The 19,271-nt window shown below is 43.8% G+C and overlaps 1 long non-coding RNA gene across 1 annotated transcript; it reads right to left on the bottom strand.

Annotated features, from left to right (window-relative positions):
- Positions 4,130–4,906, bottom strand: LOC109950171. Its single transcript, XR_002272472.1, has 2 exons — positions 4,393–4,906; positions 4,130–4,183 (listed from the first exon to the last, which is right to left on the bottom strand). It is a non-coding gene; the product is annotated as an uncharacterized LOC109950171 (long non-coding RNA).

Here is a 19,271-nt window from a genome sequence, read left to right as displayed (position 1 = left end):
ATTCCCAATTAAATTGAGTAACTCCCAATTAGGTTGATTAATTCCCAATTGGGTCAAATAATCCCCAAATGGTAGGAATTATGTGACCTAGGGTTTGATTTAATTAGGTTCCCACAAATGCCCCCCAGCTTCTGCATGGCGCGTGGTAGGGCTGGGCACGGTTCAGTTTGGACCGGTTTCGGGGAAAAAATGGAACCTGATCCGATAGTGCAGACCGGTTCGGTTTGGACCGGTTCTGCTCAACATCCATACAAAAATCCGAACCAAACCGGACCTGTCCGGTTCCGGTTCGGTTCCTGCGGTTCCTGTTTTTTTTTATTTTTTTTATTTTTAATTTTAACAAATCTGCCCAAAATGTATTTATATACTAACATACCCCAAATTTGAGGTTCCATCAAGCTTTCAACACATCAAAATGAATCCAACTTCAACAAAAATACAATCCAAATTCAAATGAATCCAACTTCAACAAAAATTCAATCCAAATTCAATCCAACTTCAACATCATCAAAATGAATCCAACTTCAACAAAAATACAATCCAAATTCAAATGAATCCAACTTCAACAAAAATTCAATCCAAATTCAATCCAACTTCAACATCATCAAAATGAATCCAACTTCAACAAAAATACAATCCAACTTCAACATATAAATTACAACCCAAATTAAATCAAACTTCAACAAAATAAGTTCCAAAATAAATTACTAGCCAAATACAACCCAAATTCAACCAAATATACATTACAACCCAAATTAAATTCCTCCTAACATTGAAAAGTAGTTGGAGCTATGGTGCTAGGTGTGGATGAACTCATAATATCTACATAAAAAAACATAAACACATTAAAACATTAGTCCAACATACATATTATATAATACATTAATAAAGCACATATAAAATTACAAAGACATACCTAATTCAATCGATTCATAGAACTCCATCTCTTGAATTGTTGGCTCATATTGTAAAGAGGATATGTCATCTGACTTAACCAATTTTGAGAGCAAATTAAGGCCTTCACAATCTTAGGAGTCAAAGAAGCACGAAATACCACAACATCATTTGCTCGAGTCTCTTTTCTCCAATTTTCAGTCATTTACCTTCGTTTCTTTCCCCCCCGGTTTAGGCTACTACTTGTATTCATTGTAGTAGTATCACTAGAATAACTACTACTTTGAGTAGATGGTGGTGGTGGTGGTGGTGGCATGGCGTACTCTTCATAAAGCTTCTTTAAAATCTCTTTGATCTCATTCTTCTTCTTAACCGCATCTTCCGGATTCTCAAACCGACTTTTCAAGATAAACTCTAAGTTCCCCAATTTGCATCGAGGGTCAAGAACAAGAGCAACCATCAAAATTTGGTTCAATTTATCAAGGTCACCCCAATACTTTTTAAACTTCATCTTCATGTTAAGTGCCATGTCCTTCAAAACCTTGGAGGTTTGGGTTTCACTTAATATTTCCTCCTCTTCCATCAACAAATCCTCAATTTCTTCTTCCATTGCAATCAAGTCATGAAATGTGGTGTGGGAAGCGGGATGCAAAGTGACACTCATCTTCAATGTAGCATCATAAAATACCTTTAAAAAATTCACAAATGAACGAGCATTGTTCCAATCCTCATTATTTGGTGGCCCTTCCCTCTTTCTAGGGTAATGAGACATAACCACCCCATCTTCGACATCCGGTTCATCTTCACCAAACCAAGAAATATATGGACCTTCATCATCTTCTCCCATTCTCCAAAAGGCCTTTTCAAACTTTAAGGAGGCTTCCAACATCATATATGTGGAATTCCACCTTGTTGGCACATCTAACACCACAAGCCCTTTGCATTCAATTTGCTCTTTCTTAACGCAACTCTTAAAGTCTTCTAACCTTTTGGGAGAAGATCTTACATACTTCACCGCATTTCTTATACACAATATGCTTTTTTCCAACTTCTTCAACCCATCACGAATTATTAAATTCACAATATGAGCACAACACCTAATGTGCATATACTTTCCCTCTAGTAGAAGACTACCGTTTCCCCAATGGCCCATTTTCGACTTCAAATAATCTATAGCCTTTGTGTTTGAAGAAGCATTATCGGCCGTGATGGTTAATATCTTCTTCATATCCCAATCAAGCAAACATGACTCAAGGAGTTTACCAATTGAGTTCCCCTTGTGATTGGAAATGACACAAAAGTTCAAGATTCTTTTGTGCAAGTCCCAATCACCATCTATGAAGTGTGCCGTGATGACCATGTAATTGATGTTTTGAACACTTGTCTAAGTGTCCGTTGTGAGGCATACTCTATGTGGTGCTAATTCTTCTTTCAATTTTTGTTTCATGGCATCATACATTGCCATGAAATGCCTCACAAGTGTCCTACGAGATGGCACTTGAAAATTGGGGTTCAAAGAATTACAAAACCGCCTAAACCCTTTTCCTTTAACCACACTAAACGGCATCTCATCCATTACTACCATCTCTACACATACCTTTAACCACTCTTCTTTCCCATGCATTGTTGGCTTAAGAACCCCATGGTCTTGGTCAAAAGACAAGAGCTTTTACCGTTTATCTTTAGGAACCCTCCCCGGATATTTCTTACATAGGTTTTCAATATGTTTCCTCAAATTTGAGGTCCTATTTCTAGTAGAGTCTGCTGCATAACTCATAGTGCAATACTTGCACCTAGCTCTCTTCTTAGTGGTTGCATATTTGCTCCCATCCTCCTTCACACTCTCAACCACTTCTTCATATCTCTCAAAGTGATCCCATACTTCCGATTTTTCTCTTCTTGGGCCGGAATGAGGTAATGGTGGAAGACCACTAGGTTGAAATGGTGTTTGGGCATGAGGTGTATTTTGAGTTGGTGTTTCAAGGATGGGTAAATTGGGTAAAGGTGTTGATATAGATGCGGATGCGGATGCGGATGTGGATACGGATGTGGATACAGATGCGGATGACGAACCAACTTCACTATTAGTAGGGTCATGCACCTCTCCAAATGGGTTCAACTCATTCATGATTTCTTTAAGAAACAAAAACAAAAAACAAAGAAAAAAACTTAAACATGATATATATTAACAAAAACACAACTTAACAACATAAACCAAACCAAAACACAAAACAAAAGCCAACTACAAGCTAATTACAATTTTCAACTATGCTATCATGAATTTCAAATCATCCTTTAAAATATTTGAAAAAAAAGAGGGGACTTTTTTTGTTTCCTCAAAAAGTTAAATGCAGTTAAAGCACTTTTTCGCAGCTGCTGGGAAGAAGAAGAAAGCAGCTGCTACTCTATAATTAGAGACTGTATAATAGATTATCCATCAATGCAATCACATGATTTTTATAGGTATAATTCATTCTTCTTTCAATTTACTAAAAAGGTATGATTTGTGATGTAATATAATTTTGCGAGTGATTCTACTATATATTTTTTTTCCTTTGTTGCAAGATTAAAAACAATTAGGTGGAGCATAAATTTGCCCCTTGAGTTAAGTATTTCGATATCTCCCAATTAAAGTGAAAAAACCAAATCCCAAACTGATACGATTTCATAAGAGAAAAGGAGAGCAAAGACTTACAGCTTCAATGTCAATTTTGTAAACCCAAAGCTTCCTTCTTTCTCTGCAACTTGTTCTATATGCCACAACAATATGCCCAACAGCGAAAACCAGTGAGCAGAAGCACCAAACACATACTCTGGAATATGCCCAACAATATGCAGAATATCAACAGAATGCCTTACGAAGTTCAATTTAGTTCTTAGCTCAGCAGAAACTTTTTACTTGAGTATCTCCGTGTTTTAACAAAATGATCAATACAGAAAGATCAAGTAAGATTGGAAGTAATAGCATGTTATTGAGAAGAACTACTTTAACCTCTAGTAGTAATTTGCCGAAGGAGCTTAATGAGAACATAACTGACTAGCAAAACCTTTATATACTGTCTGATTCTAGTATTGCAATATAGTAGTTTATAGATGCAAATTACTTGTGGCTATTATTGAATCAGTAATAAGTCATATCTGTCTTAAAGATAAACTCATAAAACTTGAGGATGAAATATTGAATGCTGTTGATAAAAGGGGTTTCTTCATTTTAATTTACCTCGGAGGACATATCAGCAACAAGAGGAGCAACAGCAGCTGCACCGCCCAACCTGCTCATGCTCAGAACCTACATGTTGTGTAAACATAACAAATTCACATCCATTCCCCAGAATGAATAAAAAAAAATTACTCAGAAATCCATTATTTGATTATCATTATCTAATCCAGCAAACAATGTCAACTAGGGAATCTTTCTTTTTCTTTAATTAAGAAATAATGAACTCAGCTCCAGAAAGGGCAAAAATAAAAAATAAAAAACATAAAGAAGAAGAGCACCTTGACTTGGAGCTGGAGGAATTTGACATAATCGATGATCTCATCCAGCATTGAAGCTTTGTCTGTCTGTCATTCCAAAACCCACATCACATTAGATTATTGCACCCTAGAAAATATAAGACCTATCCAATTTTCGCAGAATCGAAGATGAGCTGTGAGAGAGAGATGAACAATACCTGAGAGAGAGACAGAGACAGAGAGCTATACGAGATGAAGAGGTGGACGCTGCGAGCAAATGGGATCTCCGATTTGCTGGAAGACAGAGAGAGTCAGAAAATTGAATTGGGGAAAGAAAAAAAAAAGGAGAGAGATAGAGAGAGAATCTGACCTGCAACGACTGAGAGAGGCTAAGAGAAGAGCGGCGGCAGAGTGGGGTGTGACTGTGACGTGCTGGTTGAGAGAGAGGTTTGGAATCGGTGGCTGGTGGCTGGCGGCTGGCTGAGTATGAAACGAAATGGGAGGGAGGAGAGGAAAGAATGAAGAATGAAAAAACCCAATCTGAATTTGGTGTAATCCTGTGTGTGCGCTACCTATGGTAGCAGCATACACACCCAATCAAAATTTGACAGGTATGAAAATATATATAATTTCAAATATAAATATATATAATATTTAAAAAATATATAAATTAATTCTATTGGACAGGTTCGGATTGGACCGGTTCCTTAGGATGGAAAATCAGAACCGAAACCGGTCTGAACCGGTTCGGTTTGGGTTTTTCTCGGGTTTTGACTTTTTTGGTCAACACGATTTTTTTCAGTTTTTTCCGGATTGGTTTGGTTCGGTTTTACGGTTTTGCGGTTCAAATGCCCACCCCTAGCGCGTGGTGGCATGTAGGAGATGTAAATTATCCGTTGGGCTGTCCAGCTGTAACTCGGCTTCCTTCGTGGACTCGGGCTCCTGAGTAGAGGAGGTGTTTGACTTGTGAACTGCTTGAGTAACCAGCCTATGTTTTGATTGCACGTCCTCCTTTAGAGATTTGTGAGTACTAGGGTCCCCCTTGAAGGACTCCGGGCATGTACTGCATATCCCGTAGGATGATTCCCCTTAGGAAGTTGAGGAGCCCCAGGGTCCCCCTTGAAGGACTCCGGGCATGCACTGCATATCCCATATGATGATTCCCCTTAGGAAGTTGGCGAGCACCAGGGTCCCCCTTGAGAGATTCCGGGTGTGTTCTGCACATCTCTAGGAGGATTTCCCTTAGGAAGTTGGCGAGTACTAGGGTCCCCCTTGAGAGACTCCGGATGTGTTCTGCACATCCCGTAGGATGATTCCCCTTAGGAAGTTGGCAAGCACTAGGGTCCCCCTTGAAAGACTCTGGGTGTATTCGGCACATCCCGTAGGATGATTCCCCTTAGGAAGTTGGCAAGCACCAGGGTCCCTCTTGAGAGACTCCGGGTGTGTTCTGTACATCTCGTAGGATGATTCCCCTTAGGAAGTTGGCAAGCACCAAGGTCCCCCTTGAGAGACTCCGGGTGTGTTCTGCACATCCCGTAAGATGACTCCCCTTAGGAAGTTGGCAAGCACCAGGGTCCCCCTTGAGAGACTCCGGGTGTATTCTGCACATCCCGTAGGATGATTCCCCTTAGGAAGTTGGCAAGCACCAGGGTCCCCCTTGAGAGACTCTGGGTGTATTCTGCACATCCCGTAGGATGCCTTGGTCGTCACCCTGCGTCTCCCGTAGGACGCTACTTATGGGCAACTACTTGATTATCCTGCCTCCCTTAGGAAACAGATAGGAACCTGGATATTTCCCGTAGGAAGCATGGAGACCCCTTTTAAGAAATTCCTGGCGCACCCTGCGTCTCCCTTAGGACGCTTTTTTAGCGGGCTACGTCTCCAAACGGACGCGTTTTGTCGTCACCCTGCGTCTCCCTTAGGACGCTCCTTATGGGCAACTGTGTGACTATCCTACCTTCCTTAGGAAACGAATAGGAACCTAGATATTTCCCGCAGGAAGCATGGCGACCCCCTTTTAAGAAACTTCTGGCGCACCCTGCGTCTCCCTTAGGACGCTTTTTTAGCGGGCTGCGTCTCCAAACGGACGCTTTTAGTCGTCGCCCTGCGTCTCCCTTAGGACGCTCCTTGTGGGCAACTGTGTGACTATCCTGCCTCCCTTAAGAAACGGATAGGAACCTGGATATCTTCCTTAGGAAATTCCTGGCGTACCCTGCGTCTCCCGAAGGACGCTGCTTATGGGTAAATGTTGTGTTTCGTGGGCAGATGAGACATTTTGGAATGAGAAACTGAACTTATATTGATATTCATAAGATTACAGTCCTTTATTCGAAAATGGAAACAACTTGGTACAAAACTTAGAACTTCTGGCAGCTAGGAGGAGGTGCTATAGATAATACTTTCGAAGATGGTGAGCATTCCATTGTCGTGGTATTTCCTTCCTCTCCATAGTGTCGAGTGTGTAGCTTCCTCTGCCCCCAGACCGGCTGATCATGTAAGGACCCTCCCAGTTAGGATTCATCTTTTTTGACCCTTGCCTCGGTGCAGTAATGAAAGCCTTTCTTAGCACGAGGTCGCCTGGTTGAAACTGTCTGACCTTAGCTCTTTTGTCGTGGTAAGACTTCAACTGTTGCTGATAGGAGGCAACCCGGATAATGGTCTTCTCACGTTCGCCTTCAAGTAAGTCGAGGTTGAGCCTCATCTGCTCAGAGTTCTGATCAACACTGCCCACTTCTAAGCTTATGGAGGGGACAATGATGTGAGGTGGTATGATCGCTTCTGTTCCATAGGCGAGGGAGAATGGAGTTTCACCAGTCGATCTTCGTTTGGTGGTGTGATAAGCCCATAGTACTCCGGGGAGTTCATTCACCCATTTTCCTTCGGCGCCTTCCAGCCTTTTCTTCAAGCAGTCCAATATGACTTTGTTGGATGCCTCGGCTTGTCCATTTCCTTGTGGATACCTCGGGGTGGACAAGTGTTGCTTGATCTTGTATTTCACAAAAAAGGTGGTGATCTGCTTGCTAATGAACTGTGAGCCATTGTCGGTAACCAGCGACTGTGGGCAGCCAAACCAGCATATGATGTTTCTCCAGATGAATCGCTCTACATCGGCTTCTTTAGTAGATGATAGAGCTTCGGCCTCGATCCATTTAGTAAATTAGTCGGTAGCGACGATCATCATTTCTTTCTTGGCAGGCGCTGGTGGCAAGGGACCCACTAGATCGATGGCCCATTGCATAAACGGCCATGGACTGTTTTGCGGATGATAGACTTCGGCAGGCAAGTTAGGGATCGGCTTGTATCGCTGACAGCGATCACACTTCTTGACATATTCAGCGGAGTCGTGACGCATGGTAGGCCAGAAGTAGCCTATGTTTAGAACTTTCTGGGCGAGCGACCTGTCCCTAGAGTGGTTGCCACACTCGCCGTCGTGAATTTTGCAGAGAACCTCAAGTGTTTGAGGGTACTTTATGCAGGTGAGATGAGGGCCGGAGTATGATCTGCGGATGAGCTTGTTGCCATGCATGTAGTATCTCGCGGCCTTCTGCTGGACCTTTCTAGCTTCGGACTTGTCCGTTGGCAGGTTTCCATTCGTCAAATAGTCGATGATGGGGTCTTGCCAACTGGGGTCCTCGTCAATCTGCATGGTATCGATTAGCTCTATTTCTTCAATACTTGGTCGGTCAAGGTGTTCGACCGGGATGGAGCGTCTGAACTGGGTATCCAGCACTGATCCTAGGCTTGCTAATGCGTCTGCATGAGCGTTCTCTGCCCGGGGCACTTGTTGGATGGTGAAGGTGGGAAATGCCTTCAACAGCTCTTGGACTTTGTCAAGGTACAAGATCATCCTTGGGTGCTTTGCCATGTATTCACCTGAGGCTTGATTCATGATCAATTGTGAGTCTGAGTAGATGGCTAGCTTTTTGATTGCGAGCTCTTTTGCCAAGCGTAGGCCGGCGAGCAATGCCTCGTATTCTGCCTCGTTGTTCGAGGCCGGGAAGCCAAGCGTAATAGCTTGCTCCAACTGGGTTCCATCCGGAGTGGTGATGACGACCCCTGCTCCAGCTCCTTTTTGGTTCGACGCTTCGTCTACGCGCAACTGCCACATGTCTCTGGGTTGGCTAGGTTCTGCTGAGTTCCCGTCTGCTTTTGAACTTTCCTTCTTTTGGTTGACCAACTTCTCTTTTTCGGCTGATGGGGTGAATTCTACTACGAAGTCTGCTAAAGCTTGGGCTTTTATTGCAGTTTTTGGCCGGTAGAGGAGGTCATATTGGCTTAGCTCTATAGCCCACTTCATGAGTCACTGAGAAACATCAGGGCTGTAGAGGATTGATCTCAAAGGAAAGTCGGTCATGACGATGACTCGATGAGCTTGGTAGTAGGGTCGCAGCTTTCTCGCAGAAACTACAAGAGCCAAAATAAGTTTCTCCAACTTCTGGTAGCGAGTTTCTGCATCGAGGAGAGCTTTTGACGTGTAGAATACCGGATGTTGGGCCCCCAGCTCTTCTCGGATGAGAGCTGAACTGATAGCTGAGTTGGACACTGCCAGGTATACAAACAAGTCCTCACCAGGGACTGGCTTTGAGAGCAGAGGAGGTGAGGTGAGGTAAGTCTTCAGACTCTGGAAAGCTACTTCGCACTCCTCGTCCCATTTGTCTCTTTGTCCTTTCTTCAAAGCTTTGAAGAATGGTCTGCACTTGTCAGTTGATCTCGAGAGGAATCGGTTGAGGGCCGCTGCTCTGCCCGTCAGACTTTGTATTTCCTTCACCGTGGAGGGCGATTTCATCTCGAGAATGGCTTTGATTTGGCGTGGGTGTGCCTCGATACCTCGTTGCGTGACTAGGTATCCCAAGAATCGGCCAGAGGATACACCAAACGTGCATTTACTTGGATTCAACTTCATGCGATAGTGGCGGAGCAAGCTGAATGACTCAGCAAGATTTCCAATGTGATCTGCACGTTTTGGGGCTTTGACCAGTATGTCATCCATGTAGACCTCCATAGTTTTGCCGATCTGCTCATTGAAGATTTTATTTACAAGCCTTTGATAGGTTGCTCCGGCGTTCTTCAGCCCAAAGGGCATGACCTTGTAGCAGTAGGTCCCTATCTCGATGATGAAAGAAGTTTTCGCCTTGTCATCCTTGTGCATCAGGATTTGGTTATAGCCGGAGTACGTCCATGAAGCTGAGCAGCTGATTGCCAGAAGTGGAATCCACGAGTTGGTTGATTCTCGGTAATGGGAAGTTGTCTTTAGGGCATGCCTTGTTGAGGTCTGTGTAATCGACGCAAACTCTCCATTTGCTCTTTTCTTGTTTTGCCACCAAGACAACATTGGCAAGCCATTCTGAGTAGGCGACTTCTTCGATGAAGCCGGCAGCTAAGAGTTTGTCAATCTCGGCTTCGATGATAGAGACTCGCTCGGGTGCGAAGTTGCGTCTCTTTTGCGCCACTGGCTTGCACGTGGGGTTGACGTGGAGTCGATGACAGATGATGTTTGGGTCGATGCCAGGCATGTCTGATGGCGACCATGCGAACATGTCTTTGTTGCTCTGGAGGAATGTGGTAAGCTCCACATTCTCTTCTAGGCTTAAGCGCGAGCCGATCCGCGCTTTTCTGTCTGGCTGGTCAGGATCCAAGGGTATTAACTCGACGTCCTCCTCGGGTTTCCATCCTTCTTCCGGAAAGAACTCTGGACGGATTTCCTCGGCTTGGTCCTGACGCTTTGATTGCTATAAGATAGCAAGATTCGGTTGCTCAACCTCCTCCAGATCTGCCTGGCTCACAGGGAGAAACTGCGCTTGTTTGCCTTTCTTCGGCCCTTGGGCGGAGCATTTCCTCGCCATTGCTTGATCGCTGTTGATTTGGCCGACACCACCCCCAGGGATTGGGTACCGAATTTTCTGATGTGTGGCGGAGGTGATGGCATTGATCTTGCCAATCCATGGTCTGCCCAGGATGCCGTTGTAGGGTGAGACCTCATTAATGACCATGAATGTTTGCAAGCTGATCACAGGTGGGGAGTAAACGTCGAGGTCTATCGTGCCCACGGTAATCGTTGTTGCATCATTAAAGCCAGTCAGCGATCTGGCTAACTTGTTGATCTTTGTCTCCAAGCCTATCTGTTGGATGACCGCCAGTTGTAGGATATTGGCTGCGCTGCTCTCATCTGTATGGATTTGGTCGACCATGGCCTGAGCGATTTGAATGCTGATGACAAGGGCGTCGTTATGTGGCGTGTCGAGGCCGATCAGATCTTTCTTTTGGAAGCCGATCACAGGATCGTCTTCTGCTGGTGGAGGGTCGATCGAGACTTGGGTGATTACAGTGGCCTGTTTGATCTTCCTCTTTTTTTCCTTGCTGGTCAGCCCAGACTCCTCGGAGTCGGCTAGGATTGTGTTAATCATTATGACCTTCTGAGGCGGCTCCTTGGCGGTGTCTCGATCTTCAATCCGTTGGATGGCGTGCTTCGCAACGAATTCAGTGCAGTGGCCTTCTCTCACGAGTTCCTCAAGATGCGCTTTCCAAGTGAAGCAGTTGTTCGTAGTGTGTCCGTTCGTTCCATGGAAGGCACAGTATTTGCTAGTGTCCCTCTTGTCCGGATCTCCCTTCAAGGGTGGTGGTCTTCTTACCCAAGGTTTGTTCTTCACTTGGGCCAAGATTTGATGTATGGGGATGGTGAACTTGGTATAGTTCTCTCCTGCCGTAGCCTCCCCTTGTGGGTGCGACCTGCGCCTGTCTTTGTTTCGATTGTTAAATCCGTCGCCTCTTTGACCTGCCCGCTTAGTTGGCTGATCTTCCTGCTTTGTAGACTTCTTTGCGGCGATTCGATCGTCATCCCAGAGCGCGTAGCGTTCCGCAGTCGCGTAGACCTCTGCCAGCGTCTAGCTGGGAGTGATAGTCAGCTCAGGGTACAAGTCGTGCTCAGCTGGAAGGCCTTTCTTGGAAGCGGAGGACGCGATTCGGTCGTCACATCCTACAATGTTCGCATTTTCTGCCTTGAATCTCTTAATGTAATCTCGAAGGGATTCGTCAGACTTCTTGCGTAGGTTGTACAGGTGGTCAGGGTTCTTCTTGATCGTCCGATAAGAGGTGTATTCTTTGGTGAAGACGTAAGCTAGCTCCATGAAGCTGCTGATCGACCTGGATGGTAGGGTGTGGAACCAGTCTTGGGCTGCTCCTCGCAAAGTTATCGTAAATACCTTGCACATTAGCGCGTCGTCAGCCTGGTGGAGGATCATAACACTTTTGAAGTGTTTTAAGTGGCTCTCGGGATCGGAATCCCATTTGAAGTGTATGAACGAGGGTGTCGAGAATCGCTTTGGGTGAGCGGCCTGCTCGATATCAAGGGTGAAAGGCATAGAGCTCACCTGGTCCATCTCCTTACGTAGTGAATCCTCGAAGTTTCCTTCGGTCTTCAAGTCTCAAAGTCGGTCATTCACGACCTTCTCAACGTCTTCTGCGCACATTGCTGGTCGGTTACGTTGGCGACCTCCACGATATTGACTGACTTCCTCATTGTCCTCCGAGGGTCGACCTTCTCGCCTGGGCTGCCTAGTTGGAGTGTTGATGGACTGCGCCTGCGAAAGATTCTCTGTAGCTTGTCGACAAGAATTGGTTCTTCGAGAGTGAGTAACGAAACGTCTTTCCTCATGGTCCTCATTGTGAGGGTTGTCCAACTGGCCTCCCTGGGGGCCTAGCCTTTCGAGAGCGCTTCTCTGTGAGTTGACAGCTGAGCGCCTTTCTTTGCGATCCTCGCTGCGATGGTTGTTTGGCTGACCTCCTTGGGGGCTTAGACTTTGATGTACATTTCCCTGCGGGCCCAAGCGGGCACGGACGTCGAGTCGTCTGCTGGAGGGTTCATCCATCCCTCTCTCCTTGCCTGGTTGTCCAAGGCCAAGGTTTTGAGCAAAGCCTATTTGGTTGAGGAGCTGCCTCATTAGATTGCTTTGGTCGTCCATTCTCAGAGCTAGCTGGTCAACTCTTAGATTAAGGTCTGCTTGACTTCGTGGATCGGGAGGAGAGAAATGTGTGGAGCCCAACTGCACACGGGCTAGGTTTTCATTGGAGGTGTATGCAGGAGCGTGCGTCGCGCGTGGAGGCAATGTAGGGAATGCTTAGAGTTGCTCCAAGACCGGCCCTAGGTCGGCGGTGGTAACGAGTCCACGTGGATGGGAAGTTCCACCATGTTCGGCGGCGGTGGCCGGTGCGGTGGTGAGAGGTGGCGGTGACACCATGTCGATCGCGGGTGGAGTGGCTTTGGGCCGTCGCGGATCTAGCCATCACGGCGGCTTTGCCTCTCGTGTTCATGCTTCCAACCATGGTTGTTTGGAAGGATTCGGTGGATTGGAAAATAGGAGGAACGGATTCCTTGAGCACGCGTTGAGTATACCTCGTGCTCTCAATGAAAGCACCAATTTGAGGGAGCAAATTTCCCCACGAGAATATTCGCCCAAGATTCCTTCGTCTTCTTCGCCTCTCTTTCTCCCTGCAAAACAGATCGGAGTAAAAGACCACACCCAGGGGGTGTTGGCCAAAGGCCCTCCGATGCCTAAGTTAGGTAGGGTAATTCAAGGAAAACCGGGTGGCCGGAGCCTTGTGTAAGAGAGAGAAAGAGAGGAGGTGGCTAGGGTTTTTGAGAAATAATTTCTGCAGAGCTTTAGTAAGAATTTAGGCGTACCTCAACCATTGTGTGTGGCTATGCTTTTATAGTAGTCTCGGAGGCTAGGGTTTTAGAGGAATAATTCCGTAGATGGAAGGGAATTATTCCTCCCCTTTTTGGAATTGATTTGATTAATTAGGGATTTGATTAATTAGGGTATATCAAATCTCTAATTGTGGTAGGTATCAAATCAAATCCTGATTCAATTAGGCAACTCCTCATTTATTTGGGGATAGTGGTAATTAACCAAATCAATTCTCAACCTAATTAGGTAACGTTCAATTTAATTGGGTAATTTCTAATTAAATTGAGTAACTCCCAATTAGGTTGATTAATTCCCAATTGGGTCAAATAATCCCCAAATGGTAGGAATTATTTGACCTAGGGTTTGATTTAATTAGGTTCCCACAGTGACCTGGTGAGCAGGAGAAAGTTGATGAATGGTTGTGCGACAGATATCACCAGCTTTCTTGCCAGGACAGACGGCATCAACGGACACTCCATATGCTTGTAGTGCTTAAAATGGAACTATCGCCTCGTAATCTTCAGAGCCCATGACTGAAGTAGAGCCACCATGCGGGTTGAACGAAGAGAGCAATGCGCCTGCATAGCATAAATTTTAATAGGGGTGGCCGTGCTAAGCATATAGGAAAAATGTAGGAAGATAATACGTAGTTGGTCTGCATAGCACTGATAAATTCATCTGGACAGCGAACAATTTTAAAGTAGTATAGGAAGGTGAGCATTTCGCCTAAAAATGGAAACCCCATGTGACCGGGCTGAAGTTTGCCGCCAGTGGTGGTAGCTAAATGTTGTAGTTTGAGAGGAAGCACATACCAAAGTTCATTCCATCACCACAAGAACAGCCCCAGTAGTGGCAAACCTCCCAAAACCAAAGCCAGCCACATTCCCATAGAAAATTCCATGCTTAGCTAATAAGATACCAAATAATTAAGCACATATACATACATACAAAATATGATCCCCTTTGGCTCTTGTCCTAGTGTGTAGCTAAGAGCACTGGCAATCTAGTTCTCCATATTATCGTTGTGGTTGATTCCGAGTTCAATATTCTCCTGACTCGGACTGAGCAAATGGGCAAGGGCACCAGTCGATTGCTGGGACCTATAACATTGCCACTGGTGTGGATTATAGTCTTCCAAAAGAGGACTTAACGCTCCATCATATGGAGTCTTTGTCATGCTTGACGGAATGTGATTGATTGGGGATAATAAAACAGTATTATTCCCGACTCCTTGTGGTATACAAATTTTTCTCCTTCCGAAAACATGTGATACAAGTACATGCCAAAGTCGAAAAAGTTGCACCCTCTCCTTAAGTAAATAGATAATCTGTACTTTGTGACTCATTTGATACCTTGATTTATATAATTGTTAAACCGAATGATCTTCACTTTTCATAAACTAATTAAAATAATAATAATAATTAAATCTCGAGATGTTCTTATTTATCATCATAAAATAAGAGTACTATATGACAAAGAAATAAATTGGGAGAATTATGCAAGCGCACATTTTTTGTCCTTACTGACCTTGTCAATATTATCATGTAGGTTCTTGCAATCAGTATTAAAACGGGAATCAAACGGGAAATGAAAAACAAAGCAAAAGAAAAAGGGTACAACATCTTCTAGGGCTAAACTGTAGCAATGGATCTTGAATTCTCTGTACTCTGATGTTCATTTTCGAGCGAGATATAGAATACAACTCCATTTGTTCAATAAAGTAATGCATGATATTTGCAATTATGATGAATACTTTGTTCAAAAGAAAAATGCTGCTGGAAATTTGGGACTTCTTCCGAGTAAAAGTTCACAGCTGTGATACGAATGTTGGCGTATGGGTCATCTGCTAATCAGGTGGATGAGATTGCCCGGATGAGGAAGTCCTCTGTTTTGGAGAGCTTGGTGTGATTTTGTGATGCAGTGGAAACTCTGTACACTAGGGACTACCTGCGTAGACCTACGCCCAGGGACCTGTAACGGCTTCTACAAAAATCTGAGGCTCGAGGATTTCCTGGAATGATTGGTAGCATCGACTGCATGTACTGGCAATGAAAGAATTGCCCAACTACTTGGCAAGGGGATTATAGAAATAGGAAAGGGTAGAAAAGTATCATCCTTGAAGCCGTTATTGGATTCGATACATGGGTTTGGCACGCCTTCTTCGGAGTTGTCGGATCTCAAAACGACTTGAACGTCCTGGGTCAATCCCCGGTGTTCAACGATGTTTTGAGAGGTGAAGCCCTGAATATCACCTATGAAATCAACAATACCGTCTACCAGAATGGGTATTATCTAGCTAGCGACATTTACCCGAGGTGGACCATATTTGTGAAATCAATTCCGCATCACTGATCCCAGAAGCAAAAATTATTTGTTGCCTATCAAGAAGGTTACAGAAAAGATGTGGAGAGGTGCTTTGGTATCCTTCAAGCCCGGTGGGCTATTATTAGGGGCGCGGTGCGTTTGTTTGATGAGGAGGTGTTGAGGAGCATAATGATGACATGCATCATCCTCCATAACATGATTGTGGAGGATGAGTATGATTACAATGCTAAAGACGTGTACGAACCGGATCCCATGAACACGGCCTTAACAAGAATTTATGAAAAACCCATGGGGCCAAATGGAGAACCAGTGCAGCATGAACCGTTGGTTAGGGACGGTCGTTTCATGCCTCGTATGATTGATCAATACACGGAGATTCAATCGTCTTATATTCATGAACGACGTCAAGTTGACTTGATAAAGTATTTATGAGCGGTGAAAGGCAATGAAGGTGAATGAAGTGAACTGAAGATGTTTTTTTAAATTTATTATGTTTATGTTGTATTTTTAGTTATGCTTTATTTTTTTAATGCTTTGGTTGTAGTTTGCTTTTTGTGTATGGAATGTTTTGAATAAAAAGGAATTTTGTTGAATATTTTCTTTATTCACTAAAAGAAAATCAATACAACTAATAAAATAAAATACATGAATTACTACTAATTTTTTAAACAAAACATTAAAATACAATGAAATAAAAGGCAAGCAAAGTAACTTAATGGTTTTGATCATTTAACCAATCTGTGTTGCTAGGTCTATCGTCACGAAAAAATCTTCGTCTCATAACATCCTTTCGTTCTAGCTTCCAAAATTGTTTTGTTTCAGGGGACATATGGCTTGTATCCATGACCATGGTTTCCCGATCCTTTTTTTCAATGTTTTCTTGGCTTACATACTCCCTTTATTTGCGTATATATTCCCTTTCGTTTGCACATTCTAGTTGAATTGCCTTATCGTGCTCTTGGGCTTTGATGTCCATTTCAATTCTCATGGTGGTTTGCCTTGAAATTTCCTCCAAAAATTTAGATGCATTATTGGTAGAATTACTCTCTCTCTTCGCCTTCGCCACCTTCCTCCCAATAGGCTTAAGCTCCTTTTGGATAGGTGAGTCTTGACTCATCGGGGAATCCATAGGTGAATTCGATGCCGGTGAATCATGGAGTGACGTCTCGTTCAACACCACCATCGGAATAATTCAAAATCTCTTACAATTCTTCACCACCTCCCAACATTCGGTATGGTTGAAAGTTTTTTTGCCTTGACCAGTAGCACCATACCACATTTGTGCTTGCATAATCTATATAAAAAAAAAATTGGAAATGCAAGAAACTTTAGAAAATATTGGCAATGCAACAAGTATTTAAAAAAAAATGCAAATGCAAGAAACTTAAAAAAAATATTGGCAATGCAAGAAGTATAAAAAAAAAAATTAAAATGCAAGAAACTTTAAAACATATTGGCAATGCAACAAGTATAAAAAAAATAATAATGGAAATGCAAGAAATTTTAACAATTTATTAGAAATGCAAAAAATATTAACAAAATATAAATATTGCAAGAAACATTTAAATAAATATTGGAAATACAAGAAATATTAACAAAATATATAAATTGCAAGAAACATTTAAATAAAAATTAATATGACATAGAAAATAATAAAAGGAAAATTACAAATAATTTACCTCATTGCTAAGGTTTTCCCCGCTTCTATGGTCGTCCATCGCTTTTGCTAAGGCATCTCTTCATTTCGCCAACTCTTTATTGAGAATTTTTCACCTACTAGATAATGCCATTTCCGTACGGGTTGAACCAATTGCCCTTTTACAAAATTCTTGATGAATTTTTTTTTCCATATATGACAGAATTTCATCTCGTTGCCTATTATGGGACAATGACTAATTTGGACCCAACACTCACACAATAAAACATTTTCCATCATGCTCCATGCCCCTCCGGTTTCAATAGAAGAAGCCATAATATGATAGAGAAAAATAAAACTTGAAAGTGAAAAAAATATTGAGTAGAAAGTGAATAATAGTAGAAGGAGAAGAAAATGTATGAGGATTTGGTGTTAAAAAAGAAGAGTATTAGTTGGTATTTATAGAAAGAAAAAAAAATTAATAATTTTTTGGTATTTTTAAAAAAAAAATTTCAAAATTTTTTTTTTCATTTTTTTATTGCACAAAAATTGTTTCCTGTTGGATTGGAGGAAAAATTCTAATCGGAGAGCCCAGAGTGCAACACATGGCAAAGAGCCGTTGGCGACACTGTAGCGGCGCGTCCAAATTTTTTTAACGTTGGCGCTTGGGGGCTGACGTCGTCATGACACAAAACTTGCATATCGCAAGGCAATGTACTTGGGCACGGGGGTGCCGAAGGCAAAGGGGATGCCAAAGGCGACATGAAGCTTGCATGTTGCAAGCAATGCGGCTAGGTACGAGAGTGCCGAAGGCACAAAGCTTCTGGAGCCGCTTATGAGCCTTCATTTCTTCGACACGAGCCTTGCCGTTCGGCAAGGAGGCCAGGACGGGCTTAGGATGGGCTTAGGGCAGGCTAGGCATGAGTGTGCAGAAGGTGAAGGGGATGCTAAAGGCACAAAGCTTGTATGTTGCAAGCCGATGTGGCTAGACATGGGGTGCCGAAGGCAAATGGGATGCCAAAGGCGACACAAAACTTGTATGTCGTAAGGCAATGTGGCTAGACATAGGGTTGCCGAAGGCAAAGGAGATGCCAAAGGAGACACAAAGCTTGCATGTAGCAAGGCGATGTGGATAGGCACGGGGGTGCCGCAGGCAAATGGGATGCTGAAAGTGGCACAAAGCTTGCATGTTGCAAGATGATGTGGCTAGGCATGGGGATGCCGCAGGCAAATGGGATGCCGAAGATGGCACAAAGCTTGCATGTTCCAAGATGATGTGGCCAGGCTCGAGGGTGTCGAAGGCAAATGGGGTGCCGAAGGCGACACAAAGCTTGCATGTCGGAAGGTAATGTGGTTAGGCACAGGGTGTCGAAGGCATAGGGGATGCTGAAGGCGACACAAAGTTTGCATGTCGCAAGGCAATGTGGCCAGGCACAGGGTGCCGAAGACAAAGGGGATGCCGAAGGCTACACAAAGCTTCTGGAGCCGCTTATGAGCCTTCATCTCTTCGAAATGAGCCTTGTCGTTCGGCAAGGAGGCCAAGACGGGCTTAGGATGGGCTTAGGCTAGGCTAGGCATAAGGGTGCCGAAGGTGAAAGGAGGTTTGCATTTGGAATACTAGGCCACCGCAAGCTTGAGACTATTCAAAGTGATTAAAAGGAGGGTTGCTTCAGTAGATATATGTCTTCGGCATATTGGTTCCTTAAAACCCCACGGTGGCTTCAGCGTATATGGTGCTGAATGATAAGCTAAAAGGCGATGATTGAAAGGCACTGAAGGAAGGAGAATCGACAGAGGCTTCTTGTGTCAGTTCCCACAGACATCGCCAAACTGTTGATGCTCTTTTTGGGAGGTCAACTTAGATAGATGTGAAATGGTGGATGATTTCTGAAGACGTGGGTCTTCAGCATGTGCAAGTGCCTTCGGCAAGTTGTTGCCTATGGCAGGGTAAGTAAAGTAAATAAGCATGCAGAAGACAAGGTATACGCGGTTCACCCGAATGATGGGCTACGTCCACGGAGAAGGATGTTCTCATTATAATAATATTTGTTTACATTTGTACTAGGGGATTAGACCCAAAGATAAAGGGAAGTAGGCCTAGGGTCTAAGGTACAAAGCTAAGAATCCAAGGCCTGGGGGTTAAGTCCCAAGATCCGAAGGTCAGAGGACCAAAAGGGAGTCTAGCAGAGAGAGTCAGTCCCCATCTAAGGAAAGAGTAGTCTTCTTTTATAGGTGAGGGGGAGTCTCTATCTTTTTTAGTTTTCCAACGTGGGACT

Source organism: Prunus persica, chromosome G7, assembly GCF_000346465.2.
Source record: "Prunus persica cultivar Lovell chromosome G7, Prunus_persica_NCBIv2, whole genome shotgun sequence".
NCBI classification, from domain to species: domain Eukaryota; kingdom Viridiplantae; phylum Streptophyta; class Magnoliopsida; order Rosales; family Rosaceae; genus Prunus; species Prunus persica.
Note: the sequence above shows the minus strand (reverse complement) of the source record. Positions and strands in the feature narration are given on the sequence as shown.